The sequence below is a fragment of the Diabrotica virgifera genome, chromosome 3 (assembly GCF_917563875.1).
Source record: "Diabrotica virgifera virgifera chromosome 3, PGI_DIABVI_V3a".
Lineage (NCBI taxonomy): Eukaryota > Metazoa > Arthropoda > Insecta > Coleoptera > Chrysomelidae > Diabrotica > Diabrotica virgifera.
Genome location: NC_065445.1, coordinates 61,293,325 through 61,313,331, shown reverse-complemented (window position 1 = coordinate 61,313,331; position 20,007 = coordinate 61,293,325). Strand labels below are relative to the sequence as shown.

At 36.2% G+C, this 20,007-nt stretch overlaps 1 protein-coding gene across 1 annotated transcript in view; it reads left to right on the top strand.

Moving 5' to 3' along the window:
* The window catches only part of LOC114339815 (uncharacterized), a 45,273-nt gene that overhangs the window by 9,404 nt on the left and 15,862 nt on the right, over window positions 1–20,007 (top strand). The window lies entirely within an intron of this gene.

Below are 20,007 nucleotides of genomic sequence, written 5' to 3'. Positions count from 1 at the left end.
GCTTCATCTAAAACTTTCGGTCTTGCTAGTCGTAAAGCTTTCTGTAGTTCACTATCTTTCAGCCCATTGACAAAGGTATCTACCGCAATTTCTTCTAAAACGCTGTCTGGCACCTCCGGATAAGCCAACCGCACCACACGAGCCACATCTGCTTCAAATTCTTGCAGATTCTCACTTGCTCGTTGACTTCTATTTCTCAGTTGTGCTTTGTATACTTGTTGTAGATGGGCATCTCCATAGCGTTTTTCTAGACGAGTGAACAAGGTCTGGTAACATTTTTCTTGACCCTTAGGAATTGATCTCAATATATCTGCAGCATCACCTCGCAAAGCAGCAGTCAAGGAAACAGCCTTTTCTTGTTCGGTCCAATGGTTGGCGGTCGCAATAGCTTCGAATTGTCTAAGGTATATGGACCAAGAGGACTTCCCATCGAATGGTGGTAATTTAAATCTCATATGATGCGATGTTTCGTCTCTCGGTGTTTCATCCTTCACTACAAGATCTAAAGCTACTGCATTAACTGATGGTTGTACTTTTGTATCAGTTATCATGCTCTCTAGTTGTTTGATCTTCTCTTCTAGCATTTCTTTATTGTCGTCTACACTTTTCTGTATCTTATCGAATGTTCTGGAAACTTCTTCAAATTTCTCGTCGGTCTGTCTACAAACGTCTTTTATTACTTGAGAAACACTTTCAAATTTCTCATCGCTTTTTCTACAAGTTTCATCGATCTTTTGAGAAATGGTTTCGAATTTCTCATTGTTTTTTTTACTAACTTCTTCAAGTTTCTCGTCGCTTTTTCTAGAAGTTTCATCGATCTTTTGAGAAACACTTTCAAATTTCTCGTTGTTCTGTCTAGAAGTTTCATCGATCTTTTGAGAAACACTTTCAAATTTCTCGTTGCTTATCTTAGAAGTATCATCAATCGTTTCAGAAACAGTTTTTAATTTCGATAAGATTGCTTGTTCTGCTGACTGGAAGTGGAACGTCTCTGGATCATCTCCGTTCTTCGTTAGGACTTCCTCGAGTCGTGCTTGTAGGACTATCTTGAGCCCACTGCTGTCCAGATCCCGTTCCTCTAGCTGTTCACGGAGCTGTTTTACTGTAAGTTCTCGTAGCAACATCTTTGGTCGGCACACACGTACTTTCCAAAATGTCTTTTAAAAGTCTTTCCGAATACCGAACAATCAACGCACTTTAACTATTCCCGACGAATAAAGTCCAAAAGTCTTTTAAAGTCTTTCCGAATACCGAACAATTAACGCACTCCGGTTATTCCCGACGAATAAAGTTCAAAAGTCTTTTAAAGTCTCTCTGTAATTCACTTATTTATATCGCACTAAGTTAACCGAACACCGACACCAACTGTAGCGTGATTAGTGTAATTACTTCTAATTACAATAAAACTAGCGGTTCGTAATTTATATACGACTTTATTTATATAAGTTACAGACGAATTTATCTTATACACTTTAGCTTAAGACTAACTCTATTTACAAATATGTCCTATTTATATATGCGATACAGATATTCCAGAAATATCTATATATCTCCAGCTATGTCCATGTGACTCGACCGCTTGCACGTCATCGGCGCTGCATCGGCGTATCTCGAAACATCGATAGTGTTCTGTCTGTGCGGAGACGGGAGCTGGTATACGAGGGTAGGTCAATAATTATTTTGTTACAATATTTTTAATGAAAACAGAAAAGATGTTATATTGATGGTAAATATTTAGCTTAAAATAATGTGATTTCAATTTTTTTTGTGTTGGTCAACTAAAATCGCAATATGTAGAAAGTTCAGTCATGGAGTACATTAAAATGCGTTTTCAAGTGGTTAAATATCGATTTTCCCGGACTCCTTCTGCTGAGTGATTAACCCCAGACCCCCCTGTAGGGGGCCTCCAGATCACGTTTACCCCGGGGCCCCCAACATCGTACTTATGGCCCTGATTTAATGACATATTCGAATTCACCAAAATCAAAAAGCAAATAGAAACATTTTTGAACAAAGTAAAATGATGAATTCACCGATGTCTTTTAAAATTATTTAATATAAAACAGTTTTATTGTTTAAAGAATTAATAAACAATTAGAGGCATCTGTGAGTAGAACTTTTCACTTTAAAATAAGATATATAAACTAACAAAAAATGTTTTAGAAAAATATAAGCTTGTTTGATTTTTTCCGAAACCGAAATAATGCAAGTTTTTCTACATTGACTTCACTAAAGCGTAAGTGTTATAATTTCCTTATCTTACCGTTTATCTGTTGAGGAGATTGTCCAATGATTACACAAGAAAAGTCGTCAATAATTGTTAAATAAATGCGTACCAAACTGATGCAACTATATCCATAAAACAACACACACATATAAATAACATTCAATGCAAACAACCAATATGAAATAACTGGCGATAATATTGTATCGAACGAAATACTAAAAGTAGGTAAAGAACAGAGAGAAAGAAAACCCATTTTTAGATTTAAAAATATTGTTCCTAAATTCGGCAAATTGCAAATCTAATATCTTTCAATAGTCACGTACAAAGCATTATATAGTTTATTGTCACTGCCATAAAATTTCGGTAGGCCGGAAGGGATTAAGTTTCTAGATATTATGAGATGATTCACTGACTTGGCAAATACGTCTAGTTAGAAATTTTTACGTTTTTAAATTTAAACAGACAACGTAAAAATAATATAACAATAACAGATTTTTACATAATATCAGATGCCATGATGGGGCCCTTAAGCGATTGGGGCCCCCCCGCAAGCTTCATGCTGCGGGGCCCTCTGTTACGCCCCTGACAAGGTTTAGTATTGGGTCCTCTACTTTTCCTTATCTTTATTAATGACATCACTAGTTTAAAAATCGATGGAAAAGTTTTTCTTTTTGCTGACGATACCAGTATCACTTGGAGCAACTCAAATATCGCAACTCTTCATGCTACTATAACTTCTGATCTACTCACAATAAAATCCTGGTCCGATTCTAATTTACTCTCTTTTAACGTAGATAAAACAGTAGCATTGTCCTATAAAGGAGCTCTTCAACCCTTACCTCTTCATAACAGCCAGATCAGTATCGTTGATTCTGTAAATAAGTTTCTTGGTATTTTTTTAGACAGCAACCTTAAATGGTCCCTTCATATCGATGTGTTAAGCAAGAAACTATCCTCAGCTTGCTTTGCAATAAGATCTGTTTCGAAGGAAATGGATTTAGCCTCTTCCAAAATAACATACTTTTCATTGTTCGAGTCCCATCTTCGATATGGTCTGCCTTTTTGGGGTTCTGGTACAGCTGCCCAATCCGATGTTATTTTTAAATTACAAAAAAGAGGAATAAGATATCTGTTTGGCCTCAGAAGAACAACACATGGCAGAAGCTATTTCAAAGATCACAGGATTCTAACATTACCTTCTTTATATATTTTAGAAACTGTTTGCTTAATTCGTAAACATCTACATGTCTTTCCAGCAAGACCTAGACATGACTATTCCACCAGAAATTCTCCCTTTGACATCTATTTACCGATCCCGTCCAGTGAGTTATTGTCCTTTTTATCTTATGATCATTTTTCAGTGCGTAACAAATGATAGGAAAAAGGGTAAGTCCGTGATAATACACATTTATGGCATTTATTCTAACGTGACATTTTAGTTAAATCTGACAGTTGTCACATTTTATTTTTAATTTGGAATAAAAACAAATCAAATATGTTTCTTGCATTTATAAAATGGTATTTTCTTTGATTTGTATAGTCTTATAAATTATACAGATTATATTTGTAATATTATGATCTAATTAAAAAAAAAATATTTTTTTATTATGGCGCCATCTATCGACAACTAGAATAACTAGAAGAAATGTTATAAAAATGTCACCGACGAAATGTAATCACCGACGTGCCTTTTTTTCTGTCACATACAATTTAATGCGTTAGAAAGAAATCGAAAAACTGTGACGCACTGAAAGAAGATCATGAGAAATACTGTAGTAAAGAAATCTATATTATATTCTGCAAAAAACTATACAACCATCTCCCTCTACAACTTAAATCTGCAACATCTTTCCCCAAGTTCCGTAAAATGACAAAAGCCTATTTATCTGAAAGACCATATTATTCAATAGCAGAGTTTCTTAACCAATAACTAAGAAATTACAGTATTCTTATATATAAGTAGAATCTTAATCTATAGACCAGGGCGCATCTGTAAAAATATTAGTACATTTGGACGTTGAGAGGTGACTCAAATTTTTTTGCAGAAATTGCTTGAAAATATCTCAATTAATAATATTTGAGTTATCCTCCCTCTCAAAAAGGTCCGGAACATTGTTTAAATAATCAAAATGTCAAAAAATGAAGGAAAAATTCGATTTTTTTCTTCGTTTTTTGATTATAACTTTAAGAGTATTCATTTCCGAGAAAAGTTGTATTAACATAAAAGTTGTGAAATTAAATTTCCTACAATATAGAGTTGGTTGAAAATTTAAAAAATAGTCACCCTTGTTGTAAAATAGCAATAATTGGGAAAAAACTATACAAAAAGAAGTATTCGCATTTTACGTTTTTCAACCATTTATGCTAAACTTAGGACCTTCAAATTTCACCCAGAAAAACTATATGATACAGTTAAACAATACTGTCGATTTCATTAAGATCGGTTCAATAGATTTTGCAAAATAAATTTTGCAATCCAGCTTTCGCAAAAAAAATTCATTTTTTCAAACTGGTACAGGACTGAAAATAAAGCAGATAGCAAGTTAAAATTTTTTTTGCTTATAGAAGTGTACTGTACCTTTCATTTTCAATTTGCAAAACTAAAATCGATTAACCACCACGGCGTCAGGAATTTTTTTAAATAAACATTAATTATTGGTGTTGCGCGCAGGACACCGGATAGTTTGCTCTGATTGGACATTCCAATGACTTTTGATAATTATTGATACATTTTAATTTTTATTACATTTCGATATAAATAAATAAATGTGTTTATTGCAAAATAAAAACACATACTCTATCCTTTGAAATAACATTTTTTTTAGCAAAAACTTTCGTTGTTCATATATTTTAACTTGAGAATAAATGTTTATTATTTTTAAACATATACAATTGTTTAAACAATATTTCACAAACAATAATAAAATTAGTTTGATTTTTGTGGAATTATAATATTAAAATACAACAAAATATAGAGTAAGAAAATAATATATTAGATGAAGATTGGAAGAAATTTTGGTGGAAATCAACTTCATGTGAATCGAACACCGCTGTCCTGCGCGTAGCACCAATAATTAATGTTTATTTAAAAAAATTCCTGACGCCGTGGTAGTTAATCGGTTTTAATTTTGCAAATTGAAAATGAAAGGTACAGTACACTTATATACGCAAAAAAAATTCAACTTGCTATCTGCGTTATTTTCAGTCCTGTAAAATTTTTAAAAAATGAATTGTTTTTGCGAAATCTGGATTGCAGAATTTATTTTTCAAAATCTATTGAACCGATGTTAATGAAATTTACAGTATTGTTTTACTGTATCATAAAGTTTTTCTGGGTAAAATATGAAGGTCATAAGTGTAGCATAAATGGTTGAAAAACGTAAAATGCGAATACTTGTTTTTGTATGGTTTTTTTCGCAAATATTGCTATATTGCAACAAGGGTGACTATTTTTTCAACTTTTAACTAATTTTATATTGTAGAAAATTTAATTACGCAACTTTTATGTCAGTACATCTTTTCTGGGAAATGAATACTTTTAAAGTTAGAATCAAAAAACGAAGAAAAAAATCGAATTTTTCCTTCATTTTTTGACATTTTAATTATTTAAACAATGTTCCGGACCTTTTTGAGAGGGAGGATAACTCAAATATTATTATTTGAGTTATTTTCAAGCAATTTCGGCAAAAAAATTTGAGTCACCTCTCAACGTCCATCTCAAAACAGATGGGCCCTGGACTACTATATTTGAATGTCATATGCAGCAGCATAACTTATTAAATTACTTATTAAATTTCTTAAGGAAGATTACGCAATTTGCATTTTTTTAAATTTTGTAATAGATTGTTACTGATTTTTATTTCACTTAATTATGTTTTATTTATATTGACGGTTTGTATCATTCTAGTAAATTGTATTTGTTATTCTTTTTATTTATGATTCTTGTAAGCTTTGCCTATAAAATTGTTAAATTTTTCATGACAATAAAGCATATTTCTATTCTGTTCTATTCTAACTTTTGTGGCTCAAATGCACATATCTTTCCACAATTTCTATGAGCACAATTTCTACTGGCTTCTTCTAAGTCGTCTGTTATCAGAACAATGTCATCGGTATATCGGAGATGATTTGTTTCCATCGACAGTGGCGTAGCTGAAGATTGGGAGGCCCTCCCGCAACAATTTTTGTGGGCCCTCGTATTATAAACATAACGGCAACTAATAACACTATAATTACTAAAATATGTGTAAATGACAATAGTGTTAATAGATTTTTGGGGAATAGACATGAAAACCTATTATACATGTCTCTTAATCCGACAAACCTATTAGTAAATTGTTGCAATATTATATCTAAATTTACATTGAAAACATTAACTTCAAAACTATTTTGCTATAAGTTGTTTTTTTGTTGCAGATGAGCTCATCGTAAAATTTTTTATGCGTTTTATCCGTTTATTTTCAAATTCCGGTATAATACCCCACTATTCTGCTATTCCTGCTGCTTCTGCTAAAGTTTCGGAAAACGAATTTCTCATTTCTAGAAGATTATCACGAGTTTTTTCAAAAAGTTGAAGTTCGAACGTTAACTCTGCTGTTTCAGATTGCAAAAGTGTTGGTTGTTAAATATATCCTCTAAAAGTTAATATGCTCTAAAAATGCATTGACTTCTAATGTTTCATTGTTTTTTTTAGATAGCAATGAAATTTTCGTTAAAGATTTCATAAATTGTCGGAAAGCTCGACGCAAAGCCATAACAGCATCATGTCTAGATAACCACCGAGTTTCACATAACCTTTTAATTGTTGGCAAACTCGATGAATTCAAAGTCATAATAGTACATAGTACATCCCATCTTTTAATACTTGCACTAAAATAAAACCTATAATTTCTTAATCATATCGTAAAAAAACCAACTCCCGTAAATACTAGCAACGGCATAATTCAACACTATAGATAGGTTCAGATTATGGACCTATTATCTAGATTCACAATGAACATGGGAAGCTGTTTTTCAATGTCAGTTATGCGCCTTTGTACGCCTGAATATACACCACTCATAACGCTTTCCCCATATCATACCCCTTTACTCTGGAGTTGTGTACGGAAAAGTGCTTTGATTGTATAAATTTTAAAATCTTATTTACAAGACCGCCTGCACTTTGGCCCAAAACGCGAATAAATCCAGTAGATAGACAACCTGCGTTCTGGCGCATCCCCTAAATCGCAACCCTTAAATATTAATAAATGCCAAACGGCTTAACGTAGGATGACGTGTGACGTATCGTTGGAAAGGGGATGAAAAAGGGGGTTGAACGCAGTATGTGGCGTGCGCATCGGAATATGCCAAAAGGGCATTACGTCATATCTTCTTTTCTATTGGTCCGATTTTGACGTAAGAGGGCTCGTCGGAACGGGGAGGGGGTAAAGAACACATAAAAAACAAAGATGGCGGCATTGCCAAAACGGCATTACAGCATATCTTCGTTGCTATTGGTCCGATTTTGACGTAAGAGGGCTCGTCAGAACGGGGAGGGAGTAACGAATAAGTTGAGACAAAAAACAAAGATGGCGACAGTGCCAAAACGGCATTACAGCATATCTTTGTTGCTATTGGTCCGATTTTGACGTATGGGGTGTCAAATAAAAGCGGTGGTGACACAGAAGCCAACTGTCAATTCTTCTTCTTCTTTTCGTTTGTCAATTCTTCTTTTCCGTATAGTGCCTAACAGAACGTGACATTCGACATCTTTGTTGTCATTGGTCCGATTTTGACGTATGGGGTGTCAAATGAAAGCGGTAACGACACAGAAGCCAACTGTCAATTCTTCTTCTGTCAACGTTCAATATTAACTGTCAATTCTTCTTCTTTTCCGTATAGTGCCTAACAGAACGTGACATTTGACGTATGACGTGACATTTATATGACATTGTTCAGTTTTCCGTCCGACATTTGACGCAGAACGTGACATTTGACGTAGATATGTGACATTCGACGTAGGACGTGAATGACGTGAAATTCGACGCAGAACGTGAATGACGTGACGTGAATGACGTGACATGTGACGTAGGACGTAAATGACGTGACGTGAATGACGTTAAGTTCGAAGCAGAACGTGACATTTGAACGTGAATGACGTGACATTCGACTTGCTATCCTCTGCTGCGCTCTGCTACCGTCTGCTAATCTCTATTACCTTCTGCTCCGCTCTGCTACACTCTGCTGACCCCTTATACCGCTCTGTGATCGTCTGTGCCTTCTGTTAGCTTGTCTCTGATGACGTCTGTACGTCTCTGGTACCCTCTGCTAGCCTCTGTTATCCTCTGTGACCCTCTGCTAGCCTCTGTTATCCTCTGTGACCCTCTGCTACCCTCTGTTACCCTCTGCTACCCTCTGCTGCGCTCTGCTACCCTCTGCTGACCTCTGATAACCTCTGTTACACTCTCTAAAGTCAAAAAATAAAAGACAACATATTTTATTAATATTATTTATTAACAATTATCCAATTCATTTACAACTTTATTGCTATAATACCATACATATTCATTCAAAGCTTGACTTAACAAAGTATCTGGAAAAATTCCACAAAACGCAGTTAAAGCGTGAAGTCGACTATATAAACTGTTACTCTTATGACAATTTTGCTGAATAAAGTATACAACATTTCTATAATACGAAAAAAACTGTAAATTGTCCAATAACGACACTCGTTGAGACACTAAATCAATGTTTGCTCTCAGGATCTGGCTTACATCATCTTCACATAAATAATATTCGATTCCATGTTTCTCGATAGTCAGGAACTTTACATTTTCCATTACCAATTGTCTTAGTTTGCAGAAATCACCACACTCAAATTCGATTGGATCATACTCATCGGAACAGGTGGGCAAAGGTGGTATGAAAAATTCTTCCATAATTTGTATAAACATCTCAATTAGGGTAGTCCACTCGAATGTGTTTAAACTGATTCTTGTACATTTACCATGTTGGTACAGAATAATGGATGGAGAAAACTGTCGAGCTGGAGATAGACCAATTTTTATGTGAAAACATCCTATTGGATAGGTAGTTTCCAATAGATAATATGGCTCATCTTTGGCAGCTTCTTCATATTTTTCCAGTACTCGATCTAATTCAGCGTCGTAGATAATTGTCTCTTCACTTTCGTATCCGCTATCTTGAGAAGCCATATTACTGCTGTTGCAACTGAATACACAAGTCGGTTGGAGAAACTCAAACTGAATGTGACGGATGGTTGCTGAGAGAATTTATACTTTTTCAATCCCCCACTCTTTGCGTGTAATTGTCAGCATTTTCTAAAAAATGTATGTCTACGCGGCGTATCGAAATATAGATCCTTAAACTACATCTGAACTAGTAATCCAGCTGTTGTGTTTGCTATCCAATCCTAACCATTTAACATACATCTTATTGCCTTTTCGTCTAAGTACTTTTTCAACCAAGTAAATGTCGGGATTTTTTGTTTTCTGTAATTCTTCTTCGTAAAACCCGCCGCTAATCAGTGTACCTTGCATGTCTTCGAGCAAATACGTTATAGGATTCGTTATCTTAACTTGTACAATTCTAAATAATTCTGTAGTCCAATTGGGAGTGTAGGCCTTTTCAAAGAAATGTTTTGCCTTTGATATACGTACAATGTCGCCAACTTTAAATCTTCGTGGACCAGCAATCTTTAAATGACTATAACTTTTGTTTAAAATGGCTTTTTCGTTGGATTTGTTGACATGAGATGGCTTGTATCCTGTTTTACTGTGCTTTGTATTGTTGTATTCCTCAGTGACTGTAGGTAGTGCATCTAGCCATTTGTATGATCCATGTAAACTGAAATACTTGTACAACTTTGCTTTCAACGTTCTAATAACTCTTTCACAAATGGCAGCCTTCTTAACCGTGTAGGTGCTGTAATGATTAATTTCGTGTTTTTTCATTAAATTTTGAAATTTTCTGTTGTAAAATTCGGTTCCCTGATCAGATTGTAGGTTTTTCGGAACTCGTTGAGTATGGGTGAGAATATCCGAAAATGCCCGAGTAATTTCCTCACCTGTTTTGTTCTTTAGAGGGCGTGTCCAAACAAATTTTGAAAAACAATCAATTACAACTAGTATTAGTTTGTAATTTTTATTTTGGTGTGCATAAGGACGCATTTCAGCCAAATCCATCTGCCACAAGTCATCGATTCCTTTGATTATTGTTCGTCGACGAGGATAATTTTTTCGTGCTGGTTTATGCAACTCATACACCACCTGTTCCTTTTCTTTAGACATTTTTATAAACGACTTTCAATTGCTGTTAGGCGGGTATCTATATTCATCGAATGAAGGTTGTCTACTACATCCTGCAATGCCGCGTTCATTTCTTTTATCTTCTTTTCCATCTTCATATCGTATATCGCATGATGTGCAATGGTTTTTGCAGCCGATTTTATATTCTTATCCGTATCCTTTTTTAGTGTATTCAAATCATCTTTGAATATTTTTTGCAACTTTTGCTCGAGAAGTGGAACTGTGGTTTTATGAAGCTCTTTTCTTACTTCGTTTAGTTCCATGGTTAAATTCTTTATATCACGAGTTTTTTGCTGCAACAACTTATTTACATTATTCTCCGTATCCTTTTTTAGTGTATTCAAATCATTTTTCATTATTTTCTGCAACTTTTGCTCGAGAAGTGGAACTGTGGTTTTATGGAGCTCTTCTCTTACTTCATTTAGTCCGATGGCTAAGCCTTCTATCTCCCCAGTTTTTTTCATCAACAACTCACCATGTGTTTGAATTAATGGTGACTGTATGTTACGCAACTCATTTATTTGTGCATCGACGTATTTTTTCGTTGCAGCATCACCATTTTCTGATGGATCCTTGACATTGCAAATTTTCACATTTTCAGCATTAATATTTCCGTCAGAAGTATGTGGAAATGTAACTCGCGTCACCTTTTGAGCGCTACCACCACCACCACGAGAATGATGACCGAATTTGTCGACACTCATAATGGAAATGATATTGTCATTCCCAGTTACTCTATTATATTAGCTTCTTTTAGTTCATTGATGATGGCTACAATTTCGTTGTCGAGAGATGTGTTGCCGGCGTCTTTCGAAGCCACCAAGAGTTGAAGACGCTCCACCAATTCATTTGGGTCGTCCCAGTAAATATATTCCCTAGGTGTTTCACTGTAAATCAAACGAGAGTCATCGATAAGCCCTGATCCTTTGGAGGATGCAGCTGGCGAAGGTAGCTGTGGAGACGCTGATTGAGATGATGTTGAACGAGTTGGTAAACGACTATGTGGTGGTTGCTTTAGTGCTGATGATGTAGTAGATCAAGTATTTATCTGTGACGGATTCTGTGATACCGTTAATGTAGACTGTGACAGATTCTGAACTATCGTTGATGTAGACTGTGACGGTTTCTTTGCTACCGTTGATGTAGATGCAGGTCTAAACAATGGCTTAATAATATAATGATATTTGTCTCCACTTGAACCTTTAAGGCGGCCTATTGAATTCAGATGAACTTCGGTTTTCTCTAATAACGTTTTGTATAAATTTGTATCTTCTTCATTGTAGTATTCAGGATCAGGATTATCATAGAAAATAAGGTGATATAGTCCAGGCGTCTCCTGCACCGATCCTCCTTGACCATTTTTGGCGTCATCATAACCTCTATGGCACCGTCTTTGTTAAACTTTATTCGTCGTTTACCCCACGTCCAGCCCAACAAATCATTGTAAATAGGTCCATAGTTTTTATCGATTTTATCAGACTTCATCCAAAATTCTTTTATATACTCATGACTCATCGGAGGATATTGCTCCATATATTCGTTGAAAGCATCTTCAGAAATATTATCAGGATCAAACATTACTTGTTCGGTTTCGTTATCTTGCGATTGGTGTGTTTCTATGCTATCTTCATATTCTTCATCTTCTTCATCGTTGTTTTCAAACACATCTCCATCACTAATAAATGATACTGGTGGTGTTGGTGTACGATTTTCTGCTATATTCGGCTCTTTTTTTAGTCCTACTTCTTCCTTTTTCACATCTTCTTCTTTTTTAACTTGTCTAAACTTGTTATCGATAGCATGATGCAACGTTTTTGATGATTGCGCAATATCATTGAGAGGTTTCGAGATTGGTTTAAAAAGTTTATTTAGTGACTCATCTTGTTCGGTCTTGCCTAATTTCAATGCCAAATATTTTTTGCGAATTGATCTAGCCAATTCGGCAATTTTCTTCTTGCGAATGGCAATGGCGACCGCATCATAAGACATCTTGTTGACGACTAAACAATACATCAACTTACAATTTTATATATTTATCAAATCCTTTGCGGTATCGGCCATTGTTAAGGGGAAAATCTTTCATAATGACCAAAGTACCATAGCGGTCTGTCGTCCAACATTCTGAACAGAGTTTTTTAAATTCATCAAACGACATGTCTGGCGATACGTGTTCATCAAATATATGCTTCAAATTTATCTCGTCCTGCTTGAATAATACAATCATGTTACAATTGTCTCTTATTAGCTGCTTCGGTATTTTTGAATATGTTTGACATAAATAAGCGGCATCAATATCTTTATGTCTGCACATGGAATAATACTCGCGAATCTTCTGTTGGCCATCACATGCAACATCGTCAAATAAAAAAATTGAGTTTGGTTGTGCTTCATCTGGACTGATAATTTCTTCATTGTCTTTGTATGGAAAGTACCCAACACCTTTGACTTGGGCTATTACATCTTGCAGTAGTTGGTATTTCGGTTGAAAGAGGGATTTCGAATAAACATAGACATTTTTGAATTTGGCGCCATTCGGATTAAATAAAAGTGATAGCATGACATTCGTTTTTCCGCACCCACTTGGACCGCAAATAATGGCTCTAAATGAGTTTGGTAGCAATTTACCATGTTTACTGACTGTCACTTTCTGGACAATGTCCAGATTATCAATTGGCAACGTCTGCTCTTGTTGAACGATCTTCATCGTGTGGCAAGTGTAGTACATAAGTACGGCAATATATTATAGATGTCATCACTTGCATGGCATCAGTCCAATGTTGGTCGTCGAAGGAGGAGGTCTCGTGAACTCTTTAATTAATAAACTGCCATTTGAGCTACATATTCCTGGCGGTTATCAGTACTGTGGACGTAAGTAACTTTGCGGCAATTTTGTTGTGTTTTAAGTAAAAAAATACGTTCTTTATAGCTGGAACAAAACTACAAAAACGTCTTGCACGTGGAGATCCAGGCATTAATCCATTAGACGCAGCTTGTAAACAACACGATATCGCTTACTCGCAACATTCATCTCTCGAAGAACGTCACAAGGCCGATAAGGAATTGGAAAATAGAGCCTGGGAGCGATTCAAGTCGAAAGACGCTAGCTTTGGTGAAAAAACTGCTGCCTTACTTGTAACCGGTGGAATGAAGACGAAAAGAAAATTGGGAATGGGATGTCAGTTACGTCGTGGAAGAAAGGGGCGTTACTCTTTCAATCGCGATGTTGTCTCAAAAATTGCAAAGTCCATGAAGAGAGGAGCATCGTTACACAATACTTCTTTGACTGCTGTACGAATTGCAAAATCCATAATCAAAAGACTTGGCGGCCGAAAAGAAATTGACGTTCCTCGCGTATTACCACTAAAATCTGGAGGTTTCCTACCACTCATACCTCTCTTTGCTGGTCTTTCGGCATTGGGGGCTTTAGCCGGTGGTGCTGCGGGGGTGGCAAAAACTGTGGTCGACGCAAAAAATGCCCAAAAGAAATTGGAAGAGGATATACGTCATAATAAGGCAATGGAACATATCGGTTCGGGTCTGTACCTACGTAAGAAACCCAGAGGCGGATTCGGCTTGTATTTGAAAAAAAACTTCCAATAAAGCTGCCCAATCGTCCGCTGTATGACTTGGACATTGCACATTACGCGAAAATACTTAACATACCACATTTTCGAGGAGTTTTCATGAATGACGCTCTGCCTAGAGACGGTCCTCGACAACGAGAATGTGCAATAGTTAACTTGGATGTGTCCGCGCATAACGGAACACATTGGGTAGCATATAGAAAGATAAACAACGACGTGGAATATTTCGATTCATTTGGTAATTTGAAGCCGACCAAAGAACTTGTGAAATATCTGGGTGCACGTGCCAGAATTTTCTACAATAATCACCAGTATCAAACTTACAATCAAATCGTTTGTGGGCATTTACGCTTAAAGTTTTTATATAATGGACAGTAGTAGATTGCTTATGTCCCATATGTTTCGCGAAAAATGTTTTACAGAATATAGTGAAGAAGAAATAAAACACATACCGCTAGAGTATATTATACGGACTGTTAGACCTTCAGAATTGTTAAGTGTATGGCATAAATTGCCTGGGGAATATCGAGGAGAATTTAACTTGCAGATACTACTTCCGTGCTTCGTACATTACAACAGACCAGATTGGAGGACTCACTGGGATGGACCACCCGATTCTCAAGCATCTTGTCATTTATGTAAACTTGCTTTAGAACAAATAAAAAATATGTGAAAAAAAAATGGTGTTTATTCACCTATATATATAAATCTATTAATCTATCGACTTGAATCAGTCATCATGTCGCAGTTGTTGAGAGTAGTTAGTACCACTTATACATTTTCATTTCAACCACCCACACCAATCGTGTTGGATCCGAAAAAAGATTACGAAATAGCTCTTCGTGCCTTCCATTCCTACAACAGTATACCAAACATTGAAAATAACAAGTTTTATTACTGCAATGACAAAAACAAATGGCAAAACTTTGCTTTTCCCGATGGATGTTATGAAATTGCCGATATTGAAGAATACATACAAAAGAAACTGGGTGCTGACAATGAGCTTAAACCAGAATCGATATTTAGTCTAAAACCTAACCACAACACGTTGCAGTGTCAAATATTTAGCAAATATAGGATTTCGTTTAAGCAACCTGATAGCCTTGGTACAGTATTAGGATTTTCTCCGGCAATACTCAATCCTGGACGGATACATTCTTCGAATCTACCTGTTAGGATTATTAAAGTATCTAGCATACGCTTTGAATGTAACATTAGTACTGGAGCCTTCGACGGTAACAGACCTGCTCATACGATCTACGAATTTGTCATACAATCAAATCCTGGGTACGCAATTGACGAAACTCCTCACAATTTGTTGTATTTACCCGTTGTGTCGCAGCGTGAACTTACCAATATCACTGTCTTGGCTCTCGATCAAGAAGGACGACCTGTAAACTTTAGAGGAGAAGAGAGCACATTGGTGCTGGAACTTAGATCAAGAGGGAAATGGGACTAGTAATAAGGTCATCTACTGCTCAAAGGACACCATTAGTTGTGCAGCCGTCCAAGCGACAACATCATATTAAAAGAACACCATTAGTTGTGTCGAAGCGGAAACCTCTTACGTTCGCAAAAAAATTGTTTTTACAATCACTTGGTTTTAAACTAAAAAATTACAACAATGTATGAAAAACAAGAATGTTCAGACAACATCGTAATGCCTCCAATATTTGATATTTATCGTAAGCCAATGTTTGATGAGTCGATTCGAAAGGCCGAATACCGAACATATGCACCATTCATCAAATCATTCAACTGCAATGATATTGTAGAATTTAGCATTAATCAAGTTGACTCGTTTTTTGCAATGAGCGAAACCTTGTTGTGCATTAAAGGATCACTCGTCGATAAAGAAGGATCTGGCGTAGTCAAACTAGCCAACAATGTGGGTGCTTTTCTTTTCGATTCGTGTACGTACAGCGAAAGCGCACGGGAGATGGAAACAGTGCGGGATCCTGGTATCGTAAGTGCTGTACGTGCCATGACGTGTTACAATCAAGAAGATTCCCATTATATGGTTATGGCGGGTTGGAATTACCCTAATGATCCCATTCTACACGATGCAGATAATTCATTCAACATACAGATACCTCTTAAGCATATTTTTAACATTTTCAACGATTATCCAATGATTACGTGTGGTCGTCAAACAATAAGACTAGTTCGAGCTCGAAACGACAACGATTGTTTAATTATTACTGATGAAACTACAAAAGCAAAGATTAACATCACCAACATTGAACTCAGAGTGAAGCACATATTTCCAAATGACGAAATTAAACTAGAACTAATGAAGTCCATTCAACAAGATCAACCTATAGTTATTCCATTTAGAAAGTGGGAATTGCACGAATTGCCTACCATTACCAAAGGGGCTAGGCGTGAAGTTTGGGCCGTTAAAACTAGCACATCAGTTGAAAGACCACGTTATGTCATTGTTTTCTTTCAAACAGGCAAACGTAACACGATTACAGCTGATCCTACCTTATTTGACAATGTTAGCATCCAAAGTATTAGATTATCCTTAAATGGAGAATATTGGCCAAACGAGAGAATGCAGTTGGATTTCAGCAAAACTGACTACAACGAGGCCTATTTCAACTATACCGAATTTTATCCCGGCTACGTACATTCCCAACAAAAGCGACCTCTACTCGATTTCTCAGCTTTTAAGAATCGTGCATTGTTCGTCATCGACTGTTCAAAACAAGAAGAAAGCATGAAAGCATCCACTGTTGACGTAAAACTCGATATTGAAGCACATAATGGTTTTCCCGAAAATACCAAGGCCTACTGCATTATAATTCACGACTGCGTAATGGAGTACTACCCACTTACCGAAATTGTAAAAAGTCTAAATTAGACGCATAAAGTGTCAGTAGTACAAGAGCAGTCATCATGAGAGTAGCATTCGTAGATATTCAGGGATTCGCTGTGGACGGGTGGTTTGTTCCCAAAGAACTTACCATCGAAATAGGTTTTAAACGAAGTCATTATATCTTTTTACCTCCGAAACCATTCGATGCGCTAAGTAATGATGATAAGAAGACAGCATCATACGTGGAGAAAAAACTGCTTGGCATTCGATATTCTGATGGAGCAGTAGAATTGTCCAAAATAAATGAAATACTAGAAACCAAGTTGTTGTATGCAGCCGATTACATATACGTTCGAGGAGAACAAAAAGCAGAATTTTTAAGCAAGAAATGTCACATTTTTGGAGTTTTTCCCCTTATTATTGATGTTTGCAAGTTTGATGGCACGCCTCTTGCTACTGGAAACGTTGGTCCTGCTACAAACCCCTGTCACGCCGTTGGACTATTTTCGTGTACAGAAAGAAATGTGGATCGTCTACGTCACTGGTTTTCTTATACAATATTACCATTGTAATTTTTCTATGTATAAATAAATATTTTTAGAGAGAGATTTTTGCTTTTTTATTTAAACACCTTATTTACTGATCAAGTCTTATATTACATGAAGATTCAAATTTTCTCTTTACAATTTCAAACATAATTTTTATAATTAAGATAAATATAGATGCTAATATTACACAAGACATTGCAAAGACATTGTCTATTTCACTTTTCACATACTCGCTGGTGTTGTTGCTGGCACCCATGGTGTAGGCTGAATACGTCTCAATGGATATGTAGCTTGTGGTAGTTTTCTAAAAGCGTAAAGACCTTGCTGCTGCTGCTGTAAATTCAACTCTTCAGGCTTCCACGTTTTGTCCTCAATATGCAGACTATCGAAATGTCTTTTAATTTGTTTTATATCCTCATATGATTTAATATCTTTATTTAACTGATTATGTTTAGTTTGAAATTCCATAACCCTATGTATGTACTCGGTGGGATTCATATCAATACTGAACATGTTCAGTGTCACAATGTCTCATAAATGCCGCGTTCTGCGTCAAATGTCGGACGGAAAACTGAACAATGTAACATATCTACGTCAAATGTCACGTTCTGCGTCGAATGTCAGCGCTTTGCCACGTCACACATAAATGTCACGTCATACGTCAAATGTCACGTTCTGTTAGGCACTATACGGAAAAGAAGAAGAATTGACAGTTAATATTGAACGTTGACAGAAGAAGAATTGACAGTTGGCTTCTGTGTCACCGCCGCTTTTATTTGACACCCCATACGTCAAAATCGGACCAATGACAACAAAGATATGCTGTAATGCCGTTTTGGCACTGCCGCCATCTTTGTTTTTTGTCTCAACGTATTCGTTACCCCCTCCCCGTTCCGACGAGCCCTCTTACGTCAAAATCGGACCAATAGAAAAGAAGATATGACGTAATGCCCTTTTGGCACTGGCGCCATCTTTGTTTTTTGTGTGTTCTTTACCCCCTCCCCGTTCCGACGAGCCCTCTTACGTCAAAATCGGACCAATAGAAAAGAAGATATGACGTAATGCCCTTTTGGCATATTCCGATGCGCACGCCACATACTGCGTTCAACCCCCCTTTTCATCCCCTTTCCAACGATACGTCACACGTCATCCTACGTTAAGCCGTTTGGCATTTATTAATATTTAAGGGTTGCGATTTAGGGGATGCGCCAGAACGCAGGTTGTCTATCTACTAAATCCCAAAAACTTTAAACTGCTTTGGAAGGTAAATAATTTTCATCGTAAGTTAGTTCTCCATACCAGAAAACAGAACTAAGCTGATCTTGTTTTGAAATGTCTTGAGTGGTATCAAAAATTATTGAATAAATACAACTTTTTTTAATTAAATTAATAATATTGTTTTCATTTTCTTGAGCCAGAAAATTTATAACTTCGTTTTGTATTTGGGAATTCAAGTAATTTGTTTTTAAGTTATTGTTTTTATCGATTAACTTATCTAAAACAAATTGTTTAGCTAGTAAAAGAACCACTGACAAAGAATTGCTTTCTTGGGATTCACTTTCATCTAAACTGCCAACATGTCCACGAAACGCTAAATTGCTCTAGGAAAGAATAAGAATTACGTCAATTACCCGATTCATTACTTTTTTTCAAATTCCCTATTTTGATGCTTTTCAGGAAAATATGTCTTAGTCCCAAATTTAAAGACAGTAGAAGTATTAAGCTTGAAGGCTTTAAGGGGCCCCTCCTAACGTAGCCACCCTGCATTGCGGGCCCTGCCGGCCTGTCAGCTACGCCACTGTCCATCGATGTTAATACCCTGAGTCCCACTCTAATTGTTTAAATGCGTAACTCAATGACTTAAAAATTGTTAGACGATAGAATATCTCCCTGTTGCACTCCTCTGACAATTTTTATCTCGTCAATTATCCAATGAAGGTTTACAATTGTTTTTGCATTTTCGTATATGTTTCGAATAATATCCTCATATCTTGAAGACCTTAAGAAATCAGCACAATTACTGCCTGCTGCAGTCCATATTGCAAGGTAAAGTCAAAGGTAAGCGATGACCTGGTAGAAGGAGAATATCATGGATGCGGAATTTGAGAACATGGTTTAAGAAAACCCCAACGGAACTGTTTCGAGCCGCAGCGAGCAAGATTATGATTGCCAATATGATTTCCAACATCCGAAACGGCTAGGAACCAGAAGAAGAAGTATCGGTGGTCTATTATGCATTCTGATAGTGTTTTTAAGATAGCGACTGTTTCCATTGCGTCAAATGCCTTGTGCAAGTCAATAAAATAACAACCAGGGGTCTATTATATTCGACAGACTTTTCAGGACAGGACTTTTAAGGCACTGTAGATGGTCATTTGTTCCGTGACCCGATCGAAACCCTCCTATTTCATTTAACTATTAATAGAAATCGTGTTTTACTTCCAATGTGTTTTCCAGTATTCGAGTAAACAGCTTGTATTGTATATGTAGATAGTATATTAAACTAATAGTATTCAAACTA